Source organism: Triturus cristatus, chromosome 7 (assembly GCF_964204655.1).
Source record: "Triturus cristatus chromosome 7, aTriCri1.1, whole genome shotgun sequence".
Classification (NCBI taxonomy): Eukaryota; Metazoa; Chordata; class Amphibia; order Caudata; family Salamandridae; genus Triturus; species Triturus cristatus.
In genome coordinates, this window is record NC_140590.1 from 1,276,970,103 (window position 1) to 1,276,993,499 (window position 23,397).

At 45.3% G+C, this 23,397-nt stretch overlaps 1 protein-coding gene across 1 annotated transcript in view; it reads left to right on the forward strand.

Annotated features, from left to right (window-relative positions):
* Positions 1-9,120: 9,120 nt before the first annotated feature.
* MVP (major vault protein) overlaps positions 9,121-23,397 on the forward strand; it is a 375,877-nt gene continuing 361,600 nt past the window's right edge. The window contains exon 1 of the mRNA XM_085618814.1: positions 9,121-9,219. The gene's annotated coding sequence lies outside the window, so the exon portion shown is untranslated. The remainder of the gene's footprint in view (positions 9,220-23,397) is intronic.

Sequence of the window (23,397 nt, forward strand, 5' to 3'; positions counted from 1 at the left end):
TTCTATGCAAACGATTCCAGATCGCGAAAACGTCTAGTGACCTCTCGCGTTATGTGATTGACGGAGCTATTTAGACCTTCATAGGTTTTGTTATTGTTTCAAGATGGCGCCCAATTCATACAACGAGGCAGTCCTGTCTCTATGCAAACGATTTCAGATCGCAAAAACGTCTAGTGACCTCTCGCGTTATGTGATTGACGGAGCTATTTAAACTCCATTTAGAAGTATCAGCGACCTGGCGAATTTCACCTGGAACGCGTGAAGATCTACTGGCGAAGTAGTTTAAGGTATGGGGACTGGGAGACCGTTGCCGCATTTGGGTTATATACTGAAGCCTCTCTCGTCTTCTCAGAGGGACCATTGTAGTTTTCTCTGTTTCCGACAGCCTATTTCATTAGGGGTTAGTTTCAATCCCCCTTGCCTAGCGCAGCTGAGTAGCTGTCTGTTCTTGTTTTATACTGAAGGCAGGTCCGCATATATAGGTATCTGTGTAACCTCAATGTATTTTCGCATGTCGGTTTTTACGGGGTTGCTACAATCTGTGTCTTGGGTTGTATCCAGAGACTATATTGATCTTTAATTATACTTATTGCCAAAGCAACTTTAATTCAGAGTTAGTTTTTAGCTCGAGAGTCAACTATACCTCTAGATATCATGGATAGTACAGGGTAACTGTCGTAGTCTTTTCGTCATGTACGCCATCTTATTTTCATTATTTTGTTAATTGATTTGAGGGCACTGCTCATTAGATATACGTTTTTGCTTCATTACTTTGAATCTTTCATGCGTATACCAGACTTAGGTTGAGATCACTTCCATATATAATAGATGAGTGGGAATCATCCGCTTATAGTCTTATGAGACTTGAATTCGACAGGGTCCTGTATATATACGGGCCTTTTTGCCAGTTTAACATACTGTGAGAACTATGTCAAGTGCGACATTGTCGTTGTATATACGTGTCGTTCTTGATATCTAAGTATATGGGAAATTTAAAATTGTGAGACTAATTAAATGTTATCACTTTTTTTAAGAGAATACTCGCCAACATTCAAGCCTACATATGATTTTATAACAAGGCTGATTTGAGGATTTCAAATTTTGGAGAGGAATCAGTAGCGAATCTCTTGTACATTCGTTTGGAACAAACCAACCCGTAACTGAAAATCTTGAAGCACTAAAAAATCGGATACGGAGTTTGCATACCACGAACTATAGGGATCCTCTTCGGGTAAGGATAGACAGGAAACTGGGTGACTTATAAAAGATGTATATAAATTTATCTCTAAAACAGAAATTCTACATCAATTTATTTTTTTCATCCAGAGAGACGCCTTTGATAGAGTCCCTTTGATTTCACGTTGCTATGGAAACAATTTTACAAATTTTGGCGAATAAAGTTGAGAAAGTGCCTTCTATCATCTGATTGTGTGAGTAAGAACCAAGGAGTCTGTGTTGTATTAAGATTATGATATGTATTCACTTTCTTTTGGTAATAATGGTATGGTGACACTGGGCACTTGGGTATTGGTGGGTCCTTTGATCGACAGATGCATTGTATATACATGTTTGGCCCTTTTAAGAATGTTTGTGGATAAATTTAAGTTGTGCGTTGGTGACAAGTAAATTTTGCTTTATATATATTCTTTAGGTCCCTTGACAGCTATGTTGCGGATGGAATTGAACTCTGTATAGGTCCTGATGAAGGTGGTTCAATCATCTTTCTATACCACCGAAACGCGCGTCGACCGCTGACTGAGCTGTTTTGCTCTGCTATACTACACCTTATTGGTCGGAAAGGAATTAACTGTTATATACCACCGTGTCCTATGCACAGTTATTTTTTATATAAAGTTTTGTGAGAGTATGTATGTTTCGTATGAATGTGATATGCATGTATTTTTTTGAGTCATTTATAGGGACATTCTATTAGTTTATTTGTAATTGTTGTTTTGACTATATGATGTTTTGCTAATAATTTATTTTCTTTCTTTCTGTAAAGTGTATGAATTAGGAATCTATAGTTTGTTGAAATATCTAAAAAAGATTACTTATCTTGAAAAAAATAACTTTAAAAAAAAGTGATACATATGAAAGATAAAATTATAAATGTTTTGGATAAGAACTCTTTGAAGAATTAAATTAATAAATTAATGAAAGAATTCATGTCTCTTGTCACTATTGTGAATTTATACAAGTAGTTACACTGGTATTAATTACCCTTTTCGAAAAGTGTCAAGGCTATGAGGGAACTTGTTTAGTTGTACATTAAGGCGACTCCTTGCACCATCTTACCTGTGTAAATAACCAATAATGTATATGTCATGATATTGAGCTTGCTAAGTGTAACCAGCACTGTTTAATGTTATTTTCTGGATAAATAAAAAAAAAAAAAATTAAATAAAAAAAATTCTTCATCCTTAAAATGTAAACCGTGACTTGTCTTTTCTTGGACAAAACCTACATGCTTGAATTAAGAGAAAGTAAATGGAACACTCCGACAAAAGACTCATTAGAGGTGGCATCAGAAATTCCTAATGAGGGTGGTTGACCCCTTCCACCAAGAAAAACTTCATCATGTCTAGAGGCAATAAGGCTAACTGCAATGTAAAAATATTTTTTTTTATAACCTAATGAAACTCTTCAACTTGATAAATCTTTCTAGAATGTTTTCAAACGTTCTTCATGGTTTGATTTTAACATAGGTGCACTGGTCCATGACATAGCATGGCACTAGACGTCTGAGAATTGCTTTGTACGTGGTCAGTGGCAAGACAATATCTCACACTTGCAGACAAAGTGCTGTGGGTTGAGCATTTGACAGCAGCAACTGTCCCCACTTTCTTTCCTTGGCTGTGATAAATGTGAGAAAGAAAAACTCCATTGACGTGCACAGAATGGCAAGGAATTTAGCAGGAACAAGTAAACATTCTTAAACAAGTATGTACAATGCAATAGGTCTCGCACTGACACTATTTTGAGTTTTTGACATTGTAAATGACATTTTTTTTTGTTTTATTTTTCTTTTGTAAAACAGATTCTGCAGAAAGAAACACTTTTCAGTCATCAGTCGTGCTGGTTTCGTGATTTCGATCTCCTAATAAAGCGAGACGCGCGGGCAGCTTGCAACAAGTGTCCACTTCAAGGAGTGCAGTGCCAAACGTTGCACAGAGGCAGCCTGTGCTATGCTCCGTGCACAGCCAGCTACTTTAATGAGAGCAGACTGGAGGAGAGCGGCCGGATGGGCATGCCAAAACAACAGTACAACCACCCTGTCATTTTAGGCAAGTCACTTAATCTCCTAGTGCCTAAAGCAAAATGAATGTGCCCTTGTGCAATGTAAGTGTTGTTTCTTTAAAGCGCTCCAATACATTCCGGTTGAGTCAAGGCTATATAGAAACCGAAGAAAAAAGTAAACATCACATGAAAACATACTCTTTTGGAGGAGGAGCGTAGAAGGGGAGGCTGATGCCAACAGAAAGAGTGGACACTTTGCAGTTTTAAGTAGCTCGAACTCGACGCAAGGGTATCATAGCGCTTTACATGAGCACCAGTTGCATTACAGACGAACACATTTATTTTTAGGCACGGGGAGATTAAGTGATTTGCACAGAATCACAGGGTGTTTGAGCTTCCCACTGGACTTGAAGCTGGTTCCCCAGCGTCAAAGTCGGCAGCACTAGCCATTAAGTCACAACATTTGTACAAAAACAGAGCTAGTACCTTCAATTCAATGCATATACCATTGCAGCATAGTGCTGTATCTAGAATTCTACAAATACAATCATTTTGATCAAGTTAAGAACTTTAGCTCAAACTCTCAATACTACAACTATGTAGAAGGACGTGACATTCTATCCACACCAGTTCTTCATGTACCACCAAAGTGCTGTTACCAAAGTATTTATTGAGCCATGTGACCAATTATTGCATCCAAAAATTGGAATCCACCAATCCGTATCCCTGTATCAACATTTATACTGCAAACAATTATTCTGTACGGACCAGAGAGAGTACCGGAAAGTAGGCATTCTCATTAGACAAAAACACCATTTAATAACAAGCCTGAATGCAGTAATTTATATAAATCAAATGTATTAATTCCAGATCGAGAACAAAGAAAGAAAGAAAGCTGGACAAGGACAGCCTTCAATCCCAAACGTTTTTGCAGTTTATGGTTACAGAAAATCAGTTTATGCGGACCAGAGAGGAAACTGTTAAACTAGCATGTACATGCAATCTCCAATATGAAGCCTCGATGTCGTCCGTTCTTTATCAAACAAACGTTGAGTTCAGACCAATGAGAGCAAATTGATTCTGATTGGTTGGTTTCCCTCTAATCCCGGTTCACATATTTCTATAGAAAAGAGCTACCTGAGGGTTGATACTCAGGAGCTGCACCTTCTCACACAGAGGTCTGATGCCCGATCTTAGCTGCCAATCGCACCGATAAGCAAGCGCTGGTTTTGTGTCAACACCTTCTTTGCATGCTAGAACCTTATGATGTGTCTTATAAATATGAATTAATGGAAAATCAATGGGAACGCAAAGTGTTTTTGGATAACATATTATAACTATAGGTGTCATAAATGACACAGACCCATTTGGCAGGCATGCCTGTTCTTCTAGGTGCAATCCGGCATCTGCTGCATAATCTGCAGATTTTCACAAAAAAATAGTTTCTAGTCACACAGATCAAAAGATACTAAAAACGTGCCAACGTGTTCCCGCACAGCGGAAGGCCCTTCATTTAACTGAATCACAAGATGTTTAGCCGACGCCAAGGCTCGAACCTGGTTCCCAAGCTACAAAGTCGGCCGCCCTAGCAATTAAGCCATATCCTCTCCCTTCTCTCCTTCACGTTCAGTGGCAATGAGGTGTGGGCAGGGTCTCGGCATCGGCTCTCTACCATTGTAAATAAAAATGAAACGTGAATGCCGTGTGTTTCAAAAAGTTTTTTTTTAAAAGCCGTCACTGGAGCACATTTGTTCAGGAGACAAGACAAAGTAATAACCACTGTGTTTCTCACAAAAAAATAAAACACGAATGCCCAGTGTGGGGGTACTGAGAACCCTGAAGCATCCCACGGGTACAATCACATGGAAATTTCCTCCGTCCACCAACGTCGGCTTCCCCCGGAAAAAACCCAACTGATTGGCGCGGCGCCCTGTCGAGCCTTCCCATATTGGGATTTCTTACTGGTGTCAGAAAGGCCGCATGTTACAACTATGGTGGACTCAATACGGCAAGCCAATGTGAATAAATAAACCGAGCGCGGCCGCTAAAGTCAGCGGACCGCACTCCAAATTAATTAAATAAATAAACAAGCGCGGTAAAAGTGGCCCGTGCAGCAAATCAATTAAATAAAAAAGACCACGATATAAAACGAGTGTGAGGACATGAACAAAAGACACAAACATGAATAAAAGACACGTGGACGCCGCGCTCAAATCAACATATAAAACGAGTGTTAGGACATTAAAAAACGACACGGACCTCCACCGTACTGCCACAGACCAAGCTGTCGCCATTGCGCGAATGAGGAAACAACACTTCAGGAACATGATCCATCACTACACGCCTCCTAAAGATAAGAAATACCCTCACGACAGCCGTAAAGCACACGATCCAGTCCGGATAGGCCGTCCCAAAAGGAGACATGGCGGAAACAAAGAAGCCTCATTTTCAATGGGAGGCCACCGTTTAGTATAAATGATGGCGCCAGACAATGAAAATAATGGGCGGGGCTTCAAGTCCCCTTCTGAAATCTCTTCTACCACAATATATCTCGCAGAGCGAGCACCGCATGTGCGCTGCAACGCTAGGCGAGACCTAAAAGGGATAAGTTACATGTTAGCACGTGTTCATTTTTCTTGCAATAAATTTGTTTAAAAGTGCACATAATAATGGCTATGAATTTTGCGAAACTGAGGCATTGACAGCGAGATAAAACTGTTTGCCCAAAATAGCTGAAGGATCAGAAAACTAGGACCAAACCTTAAGTGTTCTGGGTAAAAAATGGGTAACTTTGCCAAACCACCTCATCTTTTCAGTCTGTTTTTTTGAAAACCTGTTTTATTGGATTTGAAATGTACCAGGAGGGCAAAAGCCCAACAAAATCCACATAAAGGCACATTATGAAGAGTTTACAGGCGTGGAAATATTAACGGGTACAATTTGTATAAATAAACAAAAAATAATAGTAATAAGAATAATACACTGAAAACTGCGCACAGACTTTCCCACCCCACCCACAATTGCAAGCAAATGCCAGTACCTCCGTATCTCATCTTTTCCTTCTGCTTTTTTTCTTCCAATGCCATTCTTTATTCTTCTTCAATACTCCTCCCCTTCTTTCCAAGTCTTTAGTCAATCCTACTACCTTACTCTCTTCATTCTGCTTTATTCCACCCGTTTCTTCTTTCCTCTTGTCCCATCTTTCGGGTGACATGTTACTTCTCTGCCTCTCTTTCCTTCCTCCCTTCTCTATCTTCATTAGTAGCTCATCTTTTTTGCTTTTTGTCCTTATATCCTTCGTCGGTCTTCCTCCTTCCCTCACCCACTTCTCTCAATTTCTGACCTTTTTTTCTGACTTTAATTTGCCCTACTAGAATTCACCCAGAGGTGTCCTTTCACACGTCAGTAGGAGGGATCAATCTTGTTAAAAACATGCCTCGCTACTTTTTGAGAGTACTCACTGTTCACACGCATTGTCTGGCTATCTGTGAGCTATCATGGACCTTCAGAGGTTGAAATCCTGACATAGGGAACAGAGACTTTCATCATTTTAAGATTGGAAAATGACCACGAATTACTTAGCTTAACAAAAATATTACCTGGTCTCATTCCTGTTGTGTCCATACACATGAATATTTATAAAAACGGAGGCACAACCTGCAAAAATGTTACAAATAAACTCTCCAATGCAGTTTTTGCTAACAATATTTTATGAACAGAATCAGCTTTTTAAAGGGTAGAGTAGCTTGATGAAAGACGTCACCAGCCAGAACGGGCAGAGGCAACTGCAGGAATGCATGGTGGATCCGGATGTGGCTAAGGGGGGTGTGGCCGTCAGCATGGGGCAGAATTTGAAGGCACCAGATCAGTAATTATGTGTGGGTGGTCTGCCTGACAGTCTATTTAGGTTAGTCTGTTGCTTCGGCTGCCTAGGCCTGGGGTACATTTTCAGTTTTTCAGAATGTCACCACAGGTTAAAAGTAAGGGAACAGAATGCACCTTATTCCTAGCAAATGCCTGTGGCCGACTCAGGGCTGCAGTAAGAAATACCTACTGTCCACCAACAACGGGTTGCCATGCTGCGTTAATGCAAGCCCATGACCCCAGTCAGTGCTACAATCTGTCTTAGGACACAGACGAGCACGCCTCCACCAAACCACTCCTCATTGACTTCACTGTGGCCCACTAGTCATGGACGGTCAAGCTTTTACTCAGTTGAAGTAATGTTCACTGTATTCATCCTACTTGCAGCCTGTGCCCATCACTGGTGCTACTTACAGAGTGACTCCTTTGCATGTCGCTGCTCTAACTAAAGGCAGGCAGCACTACCATTATGTACTGTAGCCTTGATATTAAAAACATGTCAACTCCAATAAGAACATGGCAGACAGATGTATCACGAAAAGGCAAATCATTTCCCACACTTTTGCTCAAGTTTACATTAGACAGTCAATCTTCCATGCATTATGTAACCCACAATCCACCTCTCTTTCACCAGTTTCCATATTGAATGAGGAGTTTATTATATCCATAATATATTTTCCTTGTTGAATGCTCTATTTCTGTTTTTCTCTGAAATTAGGACAGTTTCCATCAAGAGATTATACAATCTCAGAATAGCAGTTAATCTTTGGTAAATGCTAAACATCTATGATCACTTTATTTGCAACATATTTCTCAATACTTAATTATGTAATTACCTTTTCCCTCTCTGCTCTCTGCATTAACTTTAGAAACTCTTTGAAATACTGTCCTGCCTATGACATCTCAAGGTTACACATGCTGTAAACATGCTTTTATAATAGACCTAGATCGTGTTGTTTTGAACTCCCCATTTCTTTCTCTTTCAAAACTACGCCACTCCCTTTAGTTCACCTCTGCTGTCTACTCTCTATGTCCCTTCTCACCCATATTTCTCACTTGTTTCTCTATCTTTCCATCATGCATTACTCAATAAATGTGCCAGACCTCCTCACTCCTTTACAATTAACTACCCTCCGAACTTTTCTAAATTACATTTCTTCCTAAACATTTACTTTTACCCATTCACAACACACCCGTCACGTAGCGCCCAAGAATGACTGGTTGTTCCCCTATTGCTCCGAGAAACTATCATCTCCAGACCTTCAATACCTTATGCAACCCTAATCATAGGTACATCATGCTGTGATCATCCAAAGTGGCCCCTTGTCTTTAACAGTCTTTAATCTCTCTCACTCCTTTCTTTTATCAACAGCTCATATTTGCCTGTCAGAATGGCAAAAGCCATCTCTTACCATCTCTTCCATTAACCAAGTTCCCCACAGCAAGTTATTTACCATCATTCAAAGCTTAAGGTTTCTGCCATAATGACCCCATCACATTCTGATAAATTCTTTCAACTCCCAAGTCATTGTACTCTTTATCCACCCAGCATCCCACCTCTCTACTTGAGCGACACATCTACTTTGCTCCTAGACGCCTCATTGAACTAACCCTCAGACTTTATCTCCATTGATAAGAGCATATTTTTGCTCACCTCTTTCTAGAAAGATCTGAAACACCTATTCAATTGATGTTTGTAGGCTTTGTAATTTTAACCCTATTGTCTCATGGCCTTTTATATTCGAGTAATAGGCAAATGCTATTTAACAATAACATCACTGTTCCTGGCCACACGCTTTCACACATTTACACCTTCTTCCTTATAGAATTAAATACAATTATAGTAGTGTTACATTTCTTTAAGCCCTTAAAAGTAAGCACTGTAAAACTGTCAGGTTCTGTAAACCGGTAAAGCGCTGACTGCCTGTTTACGATGCAAGTTAGCAGGAAGTCCCGTCATGGAAAAAACTACACTTTCCAGCGTCCCTAGAGTGAGCACGCTCCACGTGACACAGACGCTGTTTTGCCTGGATATAGGTACAGCAGACGCTTTGAACGCTGCTGATTATTCTGAATTTCCTTTGGCTGCAGCGGCATCCCGATCCAGATTCAGAGGCGGTAAGGGTGCCCAAGCACCTCGTTTTAGTTCCTCAGAGTTCTTGTTTCTTTGCGCGCTCAGCACTTCTTTGGCCCCCGTTTCTCTGTTGAGAGTACACAGCGTTTTTTTTGGCTGTTTATGCAGAGAGATCACTGGGCAACTCTAGACTCATTCTTACTCTGGATAAGCTGGTCCTTGGAGGGCCAGCTCATTGCTTCTTTGTTGGTGGGATCGCACTATCGGCGGTTCTTTGCAAAGGGGCACTGGTATGTTTTGATATTCCTTCGCTCCTTTGTTGGTCATTCCCTGTTGGCGAGACCAGGGTCCCCTAGCTTCTTATGCAGGGAATGAATTCTTTTCTTTTGGAGTTTTTTCCTGGGAGTGCGTGTTAATACTTTGGTGTTATTCACCATTTCAGTGGATCAAAGAACCTTGCTTGACTCTCTTAGGCTCTCCAAGGCTCAAATCCAGAAGGCCATGCAATAACTGGACTCCTTCAGAGGAGCACTTTAAGTTTCTACGTGCCAATAGCGATGTGCACCTCTCCTTTGGTGGTATTCATGCATGGTTTATTTTCTATATCATTTTCCTAGGAGAGAGAAAAAACAGGAGGGTGTCAGGAAGTTCCTGTCTTGCTTTTGGAAGTATTCCACACATGACCAGGTGTTTCATGTTGGAAACCGGCAAAATACCCTCTCCTCTCTTCTGGTAGAAGCCTCTCTTTATTTTCTTTACAGGTAGAGGGTTATAGTAATTTACTAAGAGATACCTCACAGAGTGTTTACCTGTTTTGTCATTGTGTTTTACTGCATTGGGTATTGATGATGTTTATCCTGTGTCATCTGTAGGTCTCCCTCCTTGCTGTTCCTACCCTTTCCTTCCCTCACTTGACTATCCCACTAGTCCGCGTGTACTCATATTCCGGACTTGGGGCAGTCGAGAGGTGGACCCCTTTTGAGCATCAGCACAGTCCCGAGGATTCTGGAAGGCCGTACCTGACAGAATAATCGGCCCAAGATTCTCTATCCTCCTGATTGTGCTGGTGACAAGAATGGCCACCTTGGAGGATGTGATGGCCGCTTTGGCTTTAGTACAAACGGAACTCACGGCCTCTCGTCGTGAAACCGCTATTCTACAGGCTAGGGTTGAATCAATGCAGAGAAACCCTTTTGATATAGGGGTGGTCTCCTCACCCCGCACCTCCCTCGGTTGTGGTAGAAGTACCCACACAAATACCCTTAGCCCCTCCTGAAAGGTTTTAAGGGGACATTAATAAAGTACAGGTTTTCATAACACAAGCACTACTGCATTTTACATGTAAACCTAAGCTATTCACAACTAATCAGGCCAGGGTAGCATTTGTGATTTCCTATTTGGCAGGCGAAGCAGCACAATGGTCTGTCCCTATTGTCAGGCGTGATGATCCCTTGCTCTATGATTGGGATGCGTTCAGGGAAAAGTTCGAGAAGACATTTGATCGTAGGGCAGAAACCTTTTCAGCGGATAAGGACTTACTGGAACTGAGGCAGGGAAAGTCTGACCTAATCAGTTACCTGAATAATTTCCGCAGGCTTGTGGCAGAAACAGATTGGCCGGAATCCAAACAAGCAGCCATTTACTATCAGGGACTCAGAGATGAGATGAAGGACGTTATCGCCCAGATAGACCCACAACCCCAAACATGCACAGCCCTTATAGAATTAACCCTGCGTTTGCACCATCGACTAAAAGAACGAAGAGGGGATTCTAAACGAAAGGACCGGTTTCAGACTCAGGGAGAACGTGCTCGTCCTGCCGACAATGGAAACCACAAGCCGGAACCCATGGACATTGGGGCCGTTCAAGCTTCGTTAACGCTCAGCGAAAGAGACCACCGACATAAACAGGGTCTGTGACTTTATTGTGGGAAGAAAGGCCACTACCTCCGGGATTGCCCCGTCAAACCTAAATACGGACGTCCCAGACCTAGACAAACAGCCCCAGTAGTAGCTGTGGATGGGGTGGAAAACTCCACAGCTTGAGGGTGCAGGAAGGGGAACCATCAAGTGGATATAATATCCCTTCAGTGGACCGCTACATTAGCACAGAATCTGTGCATTTCTTCATACCGTTGACCATTGAAATAAATCAGGAGAAGAAGCAAGTACAGGCAATGGTGGATTCCAGAGCAACCGGATGCTTCATGGAGAAAGAAGAAGCACAGAAAATAGGGGTGGAGTTCATTCCCAAAAATACCCCCGAAAAGGTGTATGCAGTAGATGGCAAAGAGCTGGAATCACCTATGTCACCCCCGAATACGAAGTGACATACGATGGATATCACCATGAAAGACTAGCGTTTAACATCATCCAGGCTCCTATGTATGAAGTTATTCTGGGTCTCCCTTGGCTGCAGAAACACAAACCCACCATAGAATGGACCAACAAAACCCTACGTATGCAGTCCACATACTGCCAGAACCAGTGGAACCAGTTGCTCACCAGTCCTTCCCAAGCTTTGGCCCTTAGGCATCACATCGCTACCACGGCGGAAAAAGATGTGGTTCTACCAGAATGTTATAGGGAATATGCGGATGTATTCAGCCATACCAAAGTGGAGGAACTCCCTCCCCACATGGTGTATGATTGCCCGATAGACTTGGTTCCAGGGGCGGTGGTTCCCTGTAGTCGTACATATGCCCTCACAATACCGGAAACCCAATACCTACGACAGTATCTGGATAAATATCTTGCATTGGGTTTCATTCGCCCTTCCCGCTCTCCTGCTGCTTCACCCCTTTTCTTTATTCCGAAAACCAATGGAGAATTGAGGTGTTGTATTGATTTCAGAGCGCTGAACCTCATCACCATTAAGAATCAATACCCTCTACCCTTGATTCCGGTTCTTTTGGAACAAGTCACATCAGCCAACATTTACACCAAGCTCGACCTCAGAGGGGCATACCATCTGGTCCGGATGCGGGAAGGTGACGAATGGAAGACAGCCTTTAAAACACGATTCGGACTGTTTGAGTATCTGGTTATACCGTTTGGGCTGTGCAATGCCCCAGCGGCTTTCCAATTTTTTCTCAACAACGTCTTGAGGGACTTCTTGGACCACTTTGTTGTGGTGTACATAGATGACATCCTGATCTCCACCTCCACCGAAGAAGAACACAGGGTCCATGTTGGTCAAATACTACTAGCATTACGAAAACATATGCTATTTTGCAAATTAAGCAAATGCGAATTCCATGTAACCACCGTAGAATTCCTGGGTGTCATGCTTACCCCTACAGGACAGGAGATGGCAGGGAGCAAAATCAATGCCATCCCTGACTGGCATCGCCCTTGGAATGTAAAGGATATTCAGAAGTTTTTGGGATTCGCCAACTTCTATCGGCGGTTCATTCAACGGTTCTCGGACATGGTGTCTCCACTGTCTCAACTGACAAAGAAGAAAACTCCGTCCCGTTGGTTAGAAGAGACACAGATAGCGTTCTAACGCCTTAAGAAAGCTTTCACTACAGCCCAGGTCCTCACACATGCCATACCTGAACTACCCTTAATCGTGGAGGCAGATGCTTCCGACAAAGCGGTAGGGGCCGTACTTTCTCAAAGAAATGAAGCAACAGGTTATTTACACCCCATTGCCTACATGTCTAGGAAGGATGTATGACGTTACAACGCATGCTTTTACAACGCATGCTGTTACAACGAAAGTTTTACAACGCATGCGATGTTACAACGCATGCTTTTACAACGCAAGTCCTTACATCGACATACACTAGATGGCGTGCTGACATTAGACATGTGTAATTTACTATTCTAACTCCAGTCCACGTTGCAGTAGGGAAGGTGTTTGGATAGTAAACTACACTATTTCTAATGTTAGCACGCCATCTAGTGCAAGTCGATGTAAAGACTTGCGTTGTAAAAGCATGCGTTGTAACATCGCATGCGTTGTGAAAGTTTCGTTGTAATGGTAGTGCGGTGTAAAAGTTGCGTTGTAAAGGTTGTTCCCCGTCTAGGAAGCTCAACCCAGCCGAACAGAACTACACCATAGCCGAAAAAGAGTTTCTGGCGATAAGAGACGCCTTTCTTGAGTGGAGACACTGGCTTTTGGGAGCAACACACCAGGTGATGGTCTATACGGACCATCGTAACTTACAATTTATGCGAGCAGCAAGACAACTCACTCCGCGTGTTAGAAATGGGATTTCTGGTTGGCTAAGGTTTGCTCCCAAGCCAGGCAGAAACCACCACTCTAGTCAGGACAAGGGAGTTACACTCCTAAAATAACCCCTGCTCACCCCCTTGGTAGCTTGGCACGAGCAGTCAGGCTTATCTTAGAGGCAGTGTGTAAAGCATTTGCACAAAACCAACAGTAATACAATGTAAGCACTACAAACGGACACCACACCAGTTTTAGAAAAATATCTAATATTTTTATATAACAAGACTAAATACGATAAATATCCACCATACAGTACTTCAGAAATAGTTACTTCTCAAAATGTCTTTAAGTTGCAAAATACGTTGAAAAACACCGTTCGTACGAGTCAGTAGCTCGGTCCGAGCCTACCGCAATGCTGAATACAACAGAGTCTCGCAGTTCCCGCTGACCGCGTCGGTACGGGCTAGCAACAGCAGGACAGATTCGTTCACAGTACCTTTCTTAGTGTGACCCACACGGCGGTGCGAGTCCGTCTTGGCGTCTGTCGCGGTTGCGATGCAAAGTGGAAGCGGTGCATAGTGCGGTGTCCCTCGACGCGGTGCGAGCAGCGGCTCGGTGACAATCGTTCAGATGGCGTCGGTGAGACCAAGGCTTGCGGTGCAGGGCGAGTCGGTGCTCGATGCGGTGCTGGCAGGTTGTGGTGCAGGTGACAGAGCCGGTTGTGGCGTTCGACGCGGTCACGGTGCAAGGTGGAAGCGGTGCAAGGTGCGGTGTCCCTCGATGTGGTGCGAGCAGCGGCTCGGTGACGATCGTGTAGACGGCGTCGGTGAGAACATGGCTTACGGTGCAGGGTGAGACGGTGCTCGATGCGGTGCTGACAAGTTGCGATGCAAGCAACAGAGCCGGTTGGCAGGAATTGGCGCTGGTCGAGCCGGACAGCTGTGCGTGACGAGTCGGTCACGGTTGTCGAGCCAGCAGCGACCGTGTCGGTGAGCTCAGGCCAGCGAAGTGAAGCGAGGCGATGGAGGTTGCGGTGTCTCTCGATGCGGTGCAGGCAGCGGCTCGGTGACGGAGTCGGTGAGACCAAGGCTTGCGGTGCAGGGCGAGTCGGTGCGGCCTGCGGTGCCTTCAGGACACAAGGCCAGCGACGGAGTCGGTGACGGAGTTGGTCGCGGTTCCCTCTTCTCTGTGGCAACTGAAACAGCGGTTCCAGGAGCAGTACCCAGAGGTTGGTGAAGTCTTTGCAGTCCCTGAGGAGGCCAGCTCAGTTCAGGCCCTTGGAGATACTCAGCACAAGTAGAGAAAGTTCAGTCCAGTCCTTTCACTGCCCAAGGCAGAAGCAGCAGCTGCAGGCCAACCCAACAAAGCAACAACACAGCAAAGGGGCAGTACTCCTCCTGGCAGCTCTTCCAGCTCTTCGTCTTGGCAGGTTCCTTGATTCCAGCAAGATCTATGAAGTCTTTTCTATCCCTGAGACTTCCAACAGGAGGCAAGCTCTACTTCAAGCCCTTGGAGAAAACTCTAACAGCAGGATGATGAAAGCACAGTTCAGTCCTTTCCCTATCCAAGGCAGAAGCAACCACTGCAGGCCAACCCCTCAACACGCAGCATAGGGGCAGTACTCCTCCTCCAGCTTTCCCGGTTCTTCTTCCTGGCAGATTTCCTTAGTTCAGAAGTAATCTAAAGTTCTGGGGTCTGGGCCCCAATATTTATAGCACCAAATCCTTTGTTCTCTGAAGAGAGGCCTTTGCCTAGTCCAAACCAGTTCTGGTCAGTCCTGGAGCACTTTGTTTACATGACTCCTTCTTTCCTTTCAGAGTGCAGGGCAGAGACATCAGACGCCCCACAGGAGGTGGAGCCAGCATTGTGGAGGAAAGGCACAGCCCTGGAGCACTCTGTTGACATGATTCCTTCTCTTTTTTCACAGTGCAGGGCAGAGACATCAGACGCACTACAGGGGGTGGAGCCAGCACTGTGGGGGGCAGACACAGTCCTATTCAGGTCCCAGGTGCAACTCCTCCCTCTCATCTAGATGCAGATCTCTCTATTCACCACTGGGCAGACTCACCCTGTCTCTTAGAATTCCCCAGCCCTGTCACTCAAACTCCAGACAGGGAATACACAACCTAGCAGAGGTAGGTTTGGACAGTTAGACAAGAAAATACCTACTTTCTAAAAGTGGCATTTTCAAACACAAAATATAAAACCAACTTTACTAAAAGATGTATTTTATCATTCTGAGTTCAGGCATACTAAATTCGAATTTCTACCATGTTCCCTGAGTCAGTTAGGATTATAAGATGTAATAATCAAACTGCCCATTCTGGCCTATTGAGAACAGGTAGCCTTGCAATAGTGAAAAACAAAAATGACTGTAATTTTAATCGTGTTTTTGTTCTTCCAGACCCATACCAGCAAAATACACATTGGGGTACAGTATACAGTGCATGTAGATTGTAATATGCACCACATAGTGATTACCTTATAAAGAATTCACTTTTTATCTTTAGTATTTAGAGTGTAGAAGGGATCTCACTAGGTCCTGATGAGAAGGCAGGGGAGGGCTTCGAAACATGTCGGCAAAGGAAGTACGGCCCATTAAAGCATAGGACCTCCGTCTCTTTCCCCACTTTTAATAATACCAGCTTACAGGAACATTAAAGTTTATTTTTCCGCTGAGCCAGGCATTTTTTAATTATTCATCACTTTCACTCACTTCTGAACCTTCCACTCACACTCCTATATCCCACATAGTATTGTAATCAGTGCTCCCGCGTAGTCGTAGGTCATAGCACGCCCTGTCCCGCAGCGGGGCGGGAAGACCCCGATGATGAAGCATGCCACCTTTTGGTGGGTGAGGGGTATTTTAACCAAGTTGTGTGCTTTCCCTGAAAGTAAGAGAGACACAAATTCTGGAGGGACACTTTCTTTCAATTTTTTCCATGTTTATAAGGATGTATCCCTTTGTTTAACATATATTGACTAGAGGAGGACGTATTCACCTCTTATGCTCTTAGAGCGCTACCTCTTCACTCCCCCGCTTTGTTTTTTTTGTATATGAGGCTTTAATGTCGACATGGCATGCAGTAGGGCGCTTCCATGAGCCTCCCTTCTGTCCAAACTTCTAGTTTTCTGCTTGATTGCAACCTACCTCTGCCTCTTGGGAAAGACGGCGAGCTTGTTTTACATCACCATTGATTTAAGATGAAGGATGTCTGGGGAAAAAAGCCATCGAAAGACTATCTGAGATTTAAAAAAGAGGGAGAAATCACCTGGCCAGCTCTTTGTCAGAGCCGTATACGTAATTTTACTAAACCAGTTTCTTTTATTGGGGGAGGCTGCAGTACTGGTTGTGCTTTGTTTACATTGACCTATTTAGACTATCGCAGCAGATAGCAATGATTTGCAAATGAAAAGACCAGGAATGGAAACATGGAGGCAGGGCTGGCACTTCATAAAGCTAGGTAAGACAGCATCCTTTAAGCACTGCGTTACACAACAAAAACAATAAAGGTCTGAAAACAGCCACCTTTTTTCAGCAGACAGTGCGTGTCAAAACAATATCCTATTTTGCTTGTTACACTAAAAATCCTTGCATTTTCCATACTCTGGCGTTGTATCAGCAACAGATGAGGAATAGAAAGTGCAGTCCTTCTACAGTATTTGTGCTTCAGGCGTTCTCATCAAAGTCTGAAAAGCAGCCAAATGCTGCACTGGAACCAGCCTCATATTGCACAGAGTTTATGAGCAAGATGGCCCTCCATGAAAGGGCTTGGGACAGAAGGTGGAATCCACACCACCAGGATATGTTTTTTTAGACGGAACAACTTTTTAATCTGCAGCAAAACTTTCTAAATATGTTCAGTGAAAATAGTTGGATTTTATGAAGGACCCTAAGGGTACACAGTAGTAAATATTCAAATCTGGCACAGTGCCCACGAGCGGTGTGAAATAACGTGCCCACACTTTAACTAAAATTTGTAAAATAAATCTCTTTATATTTTCAGGTGAATAAAAACAGCATGTACTCTGGAAACACCCTTCCAAATTATACCACACATGGTGTTCAGCTTTATTCTTTCTTACATAAACTGCACATGGGCACCAGGCTTACCCTTGTGCATACATCCTACATGTAGGTGCCTGCTTTACACGAGTTTACACAGATCACGCATGGGAACTCCACCATTGCCACCTCCTACACCCAGTCTCCAGCCGCCATGTAAACAGACAGTGAAAGTGTCCACAGGAGAGGTGGGAACAGATCTGAACTCCAGTCCCTTTCACATGCAAGAGGTCTACAGGCGTTTAATGTTCACAACTACTGTGATCTGCAGGTCACGAGCAAGACCAACTTGTGCTTTCATCCTTTAGAGGGCGGCAAACTGAGTGCCATTAAATGCCATTAATTTAAGTTTCAGAAACACACATTTTTTTATCAGGTGAGCCTGTTTTTGGAGTTCTGGGCCGACATTGAGATGAAAGGTCTTGAAACACACTCAGAGTATGGCACAAATTGATGCCTCCCTTGTCTGCTTTGCTTGTTTCATTTAAAGTTTCAACATAAAGTAGACTATCCAGAGTTTTTCTCTTCCTAATGTGAACGTTTGTTAACAGGGCCATATAGCCCGAGACCACTTGCTCTGCTGCAAAAGTCTTAACCTTGTATTATGCATTACGCACGTTTCATCAACTTGTTGGTCTTTTCACACTCACTTCTCGTAATTGGCATGATTGGCTTTTGTTGGCTTTTAGCGGTGCATGCTGGTCCCTGTAGTCCCTTCGGGCCCTGTGGTCATGTTGTTACCTCTTCAGACAAAACCACTCATTCATTTCTAAATAAGTGTAAACTCGTTGAGGTAACTGTTGCTCTGCTTACATTTCACACGCTTTACTTAATCTTGCATTCCCTATGAATGTTTGCTCTTTCCAGAATATTGTTGCTTTTTTTTCAGACAACATATTACTCTTGTCGCCCCTCCCTCATAACCTATTTTCCATTTTCTGGTTCTCCAGCGCTGCAAGGTCATACAAATGACAATAGGGCTATGCAAATATAATCACTCCACTTCAAATAAAAAACAAAAGTAAACAAGCGTTTACAATGCAATAGGACTCGCATTTGTGAGAGTTACAGCTATTGGCGATGTAAATGGCAATGTCTTTTACCTATGTGTTTTGGTTTGGAGTGGAGTGGGTGTATGTGGGTTGGATTGAAATTGTGTTGGTGGAATTGAGTGGTGTTCAGTGTATTTGTGTAGTGGAATTATGTGGCATGGTGAATAGATGTGGTGAGAGCTGCACAGAATAGATAGAAAGGAAGAGAGAGGGATAGGTGGTTTGTGCAGGAAGTGGTGCAGAAAGAGTGTTTGAGAAAGAGAAAGAAGTGGAGAGCAGGCCACAGACGCATAAAGAGGGAGCACCTCTTGTGAGAAGTTGGCCTGATATGTAGTGCTCACTATTCTAGTGATCACTGTGTATCATTCCAAACGACCCTTATTGATGATTGGTTGTAAGTCAACCTTATAGACCAGCTATCCTAGTAGCGTGGATACGAGCAGTCTTAGGCTAAACTCTAGAGGGCGTGTTAAGCCAGCTGTTTACCATCACATGTACCCCTTGAACACCAAGTGAAAGGACGCCACACAAGTTGTTATGAAAATAAAGGATATTTATTTATAACAAGACTACCCTGGCTCTTTATGAGTCAGGGAGCTAAGCACAATACAAAACTCTTTGGAAAATACTTCGGGTTGCACAATTTACACAAATGCCCGAGGGCACGAAACCATTACACTGCAAGTGGAAGGGGACAGTTAGAAAGTCTAAAGTTACTGATTCCGGAGTGATCCGATCAGTGGGACTAAACGAAAAAGGAACTGGACACTTGTAAAGCGAACCTGCGATGGAGCACCGAAATGCTCGAGTTACCTAGCTCAGAGGCTGCGGCTGTGGAAGGTTCGGCAAGATGTCGGAAGTCCTCGTTGTAGTCTCAGGAGCCTGAAAGAAGAGTTGCTGGCAGGCGACCAGTGTCGATGTTCAGCGAGATCCAAGCCTGGATCGGTGATGAAGGAAACCTGAAAGCAGAGGGGACTCAGTTCTCAACCGCTAGCCAGCGATCGTGTGGGCACCAGGAGGGTACCGGCTGAAGTCACCTCGACCAGGTGAGTGGATGACGTCGGACTCGGCTGTTCCTCGGACCAGGAGGCGCGGCGGCGACCAGGAGGGAGGGCGAACTGTCCCACGAAGGTGTCTGCTGTCGATGATGCTGGGCCCAGGAATGGGGCAGCGGATCTTGGCAGTGGCAAACCCACGCGGTGGAGTCAAGATGGCGTCTGGAGTGGACCAGGAGGGTCCGTGGTACTCCTCTGTTGAAGGGGAGCAAGAGCCAGTCTGGAGCAACCAGACTAGTGATGAAAACAATTGTGGTGCGTCGTGAAGAGGGCCACAAGCCGGTCGGCAAGTGGTCGAACAACGCGGTGAACAGCAAGGAGCGGAAGGGCCCCCACGCAGATCTCGTGGATGCTGGGGAGGCAGACTTCGGTGCTGGAGCTGCTCAGGGTTAGGGCTTCTCAAACCCTAGGTGCACTCACTCGAGGGTCCCTCGGTGGGCGTGCTAGATAAGCGTCGTGCAGGTTCTGAAGATGGCCGGTCCCGCAAGTCTCGTCACACCTACGGCTCTCAGCTGGGCTGATGAGGTAGGTAAAAGGTCAGAGATGGCAGGGGACTCGGGTCTCGTCGAGCTGGGCAGTCTTGATCCGTAGGAGAGACTTACAGCAAACCGCAAGCGCTTAGGTGGTGCCTGCTGGTGCAGGGTGGCTACTCCTTAGCCACAAGGGAGAGTCTTCAGAAATAGTCAAGAGTGCCTTTCGTGGAAAGTAGTTCAAGATTCAGAATTATCCAATTTGGGAAGGGGACTCGCTCCTACCTTTATTCTAAGAAAAGGGGCTGGCCCGTGACTAGGTTCTACCTATGGGTGGAGCCAGGAGGGGGGTGGTTACACCCCTATCCTTTGTCCGGCTTCGCCCCAGCTCAGGGGCTGGTGTGCCCCCGAAACTGGTTTGAGCCGGGCTATGCACAGTGAGCACCGGGGTGCCACTTGCAATCACCTTCCTTTCAGCCCTGCTTACCTGGGATACACAAACCCTGTCTGGGATGGTGCTAACACCGCCCTCGACAGGAAACCCTTTGTCCAAACTCCCTTCGCTGGAAGGTCTCCCAGCAGCAGGAGGTCAGACTTGTGTCTGGTGGCAGCATCCATTTTGTGATGCTGAGGCTTGAGTCAACTTTAACCGGGGTTCAAGGTTACTTCCATGTCGTGCCCCTCTAGAAGGGGGGAATGCTAACCCCGTCGCCAGAACTGGCGAGGGGTTCGTATTCCAATTCGTATGACACCTTACTCGACATGTGTAGGTGATGCGATGCCAAAGTTAGCAAATAACCGCAAGGATTATAATGCATTTAAAAGTAGTGGGCCCGCGTCACCATGGAACGGCTATTAGGACTTGGTTCCGCAAGCCGTCGACGGGCTCAGCTCGCGCCAGAGCACCGTCCCACATGATTCCCTGCACTCTGCCTTCAGGATTGATAAGGCCTGCCATAGGAGTGACTGATAGGAATCCATGTGTCCATTTTCGGGTTAGGTGTAGGAATACTACATCTACAGCAACGGGTGATTACACCACGTGGCCCCAGCTGTCGTGCAGCCAGTTGTGTCAGATTTGGGCGGCCATTCCAGGGGTGGCATAATACATGCTGCAGCCCCTGGTAGGCCCTGGGTACACCGATGCCCTGGATACCTGTGGTATGCTGAGACAGGGACTGACAAGGCGGCCCAGTTCCAATTGGTGGATGCACCTAATGTACATGTGTGTTAATTTCAAGAGAGAACAGCTAGGCTGTGGGTCTGATTGGCAGGCCCACAGCCGGGGAAAGTCGTAAACCAATGAAGCAAAAGCAAAAAATCTGGGTGATCATAGGATTGCAGACCCTACTCTCCTACATGACCCCCCCCCCAAACTTTGGGACAATAAGCTAACCTTGACCAGGTGAGTCTTCTTGCTCTAAGTGGAAATACCTGGAGAGCCCATCTGCATTGCCATGATCAGTGCCAGGTCTATGCTCCACTGTGAAGTCCATCCCCTGTAGGGAAATGGACCACCTAAGTAGTTTGGGGTTTTCACCCTTCATTTGATTTAGCCACAAGAGGGGCTTATGGTCGGTCTGAATCTTGAAGTGAGTGCCAAACAAGTATGGCCTCAACTTCTTCAGGGCCCAAACCACAGCAAAGGCCTCCCTCTCAATAGCTGACCAATTCTTCTCTCTGGGGGTCAGCCTCCTGCTAATAAAAGCTATGGGCTGGTCATGACCATCAAAATTCAGTTGAGATAGAACAGCTCCCACACCCAGCTCCGAAGCGTCTGTTTGGACAATGAATGGTCTGGAGTAGTCTGGACTCTTTAGGATAGGTGCTGTGCACATGGCCTGCTTTAGGTCATCGAATGCCTTCTGACAGCTTGCTGTCCACTGAACTTTTTTTGGCATCTTTTTACTTGTCAGATCGTTTAGCGGGGTCACAATGGATCCATAATTTCTGACAAATTTCCGGTAATAACCAGTCAGGCCCAAGAAAGCTCGAACCTGAGTCTGGGTGGTTGGAGGAGCCCAGTCCTGGATGGCCTGTATTTTGCTCTCCAATGGTTGAACCTGGCCTCCACCTACAAGGTGGCCCAGGTATACAACCTGTGTCTGCCCTATCTGGCACTTAGTGGCCTTGATAGTGAGGCCTGCCTTTTGCAGGGCCTCTAACACTTTCCTCAGGTGGACCAGGTGATCCTCCCAGGTGGAGCTAAAGACAGCGATATCGTCCAGATACGCCGCGCAGAAGTCGTCCAACCCAGTGAGAACTCGATTCACCAGCCTTTGGAAGGTGGCAGGTGCATTTTTCAAACCAAAGGGCATTACCACGAACTGATAATGCCCACCCGGGGTAGAAAATGCTGTTTTGGGCTTGGCCTCCTCAGCTAATCTGATTTGCCAATACCCAGCTGTCAGGTCAAACGTGCTTAAGTAGCTGGCCGAAGCCAACCGGTCGATAAGTTCGTCTGCTCTTGGTATTGGGTGGGCGTCAGTCTTAGTGACTGCATTGAGACCTCTGTAGTCCACGCAAAACCTCATCTCCTTCTTACCGCCCTGGGTGTGAGGTTTCGGCACGAGAACTACGGGACTAGCCCAGGGGCTGTCCGAGGGCTCAATGACTCCCAGCTCCAACATTTTCTGCACCTCCGTCTTGATGCAGTCTCTGACATGATCAGGTTGCCGATAGATTTTACTCTTTACGGGCAGACTGTCCCCAGTGTCGACCTCATGGGTACACCAATTGGTCTGACTGGGCGTCAGAGAGAACATATGTCGGAAGGATTGAAGAACCTGTTTACAATCCTTTTGTTGATGTCCAGAGAGGCTGCCACAAAAGACAACACCATCTACTGACCCATCGTCAGGGTTCTGAGAGAGCAGGTCCGGGAGAGGGTCACTCTCCTCCTCCTGTCCCTCATTTGTGGCCATGAGCAAGCCCATGCCCTCCCTGTCGACATATGCCTTGAGCCTGTTTACATGGAGCACCCTGTGGGGGCTCCGGGGAGTTCCCAGGTCTACCAAGTAGGTGACCTCTCCCTTTTGCTCAATGATTGTGTGGGGCCCAGACCATTTGTCTTTGAGTGCTACTGGGGCCACTGGCTCCAGCACCCACACCTTCTGTCCAGGCTGGTACACAGTCAGGACAGCCTTTTGGTCGTGCCAAGCTTTCTGTAATTCTTGGCTCGCCTCAAGGTTTTTAGACGCCTTTTCCATGTACTCTGCCATCCGCGAGCGGAGCCCGAGTACATATTCCACAATGTTCGATGCCGGCTTTCTGAGAGGTCTCTCCCATCCTTCCTTTACCAAACAAAGGGGTCCCCTTACAGGATGTCCGAACAGAAGCTCAAAAGGGCTGTAGCCAACCCCCTTCTGCGGGACCTCTCTGTAGGCGAACAAGAGGCAGG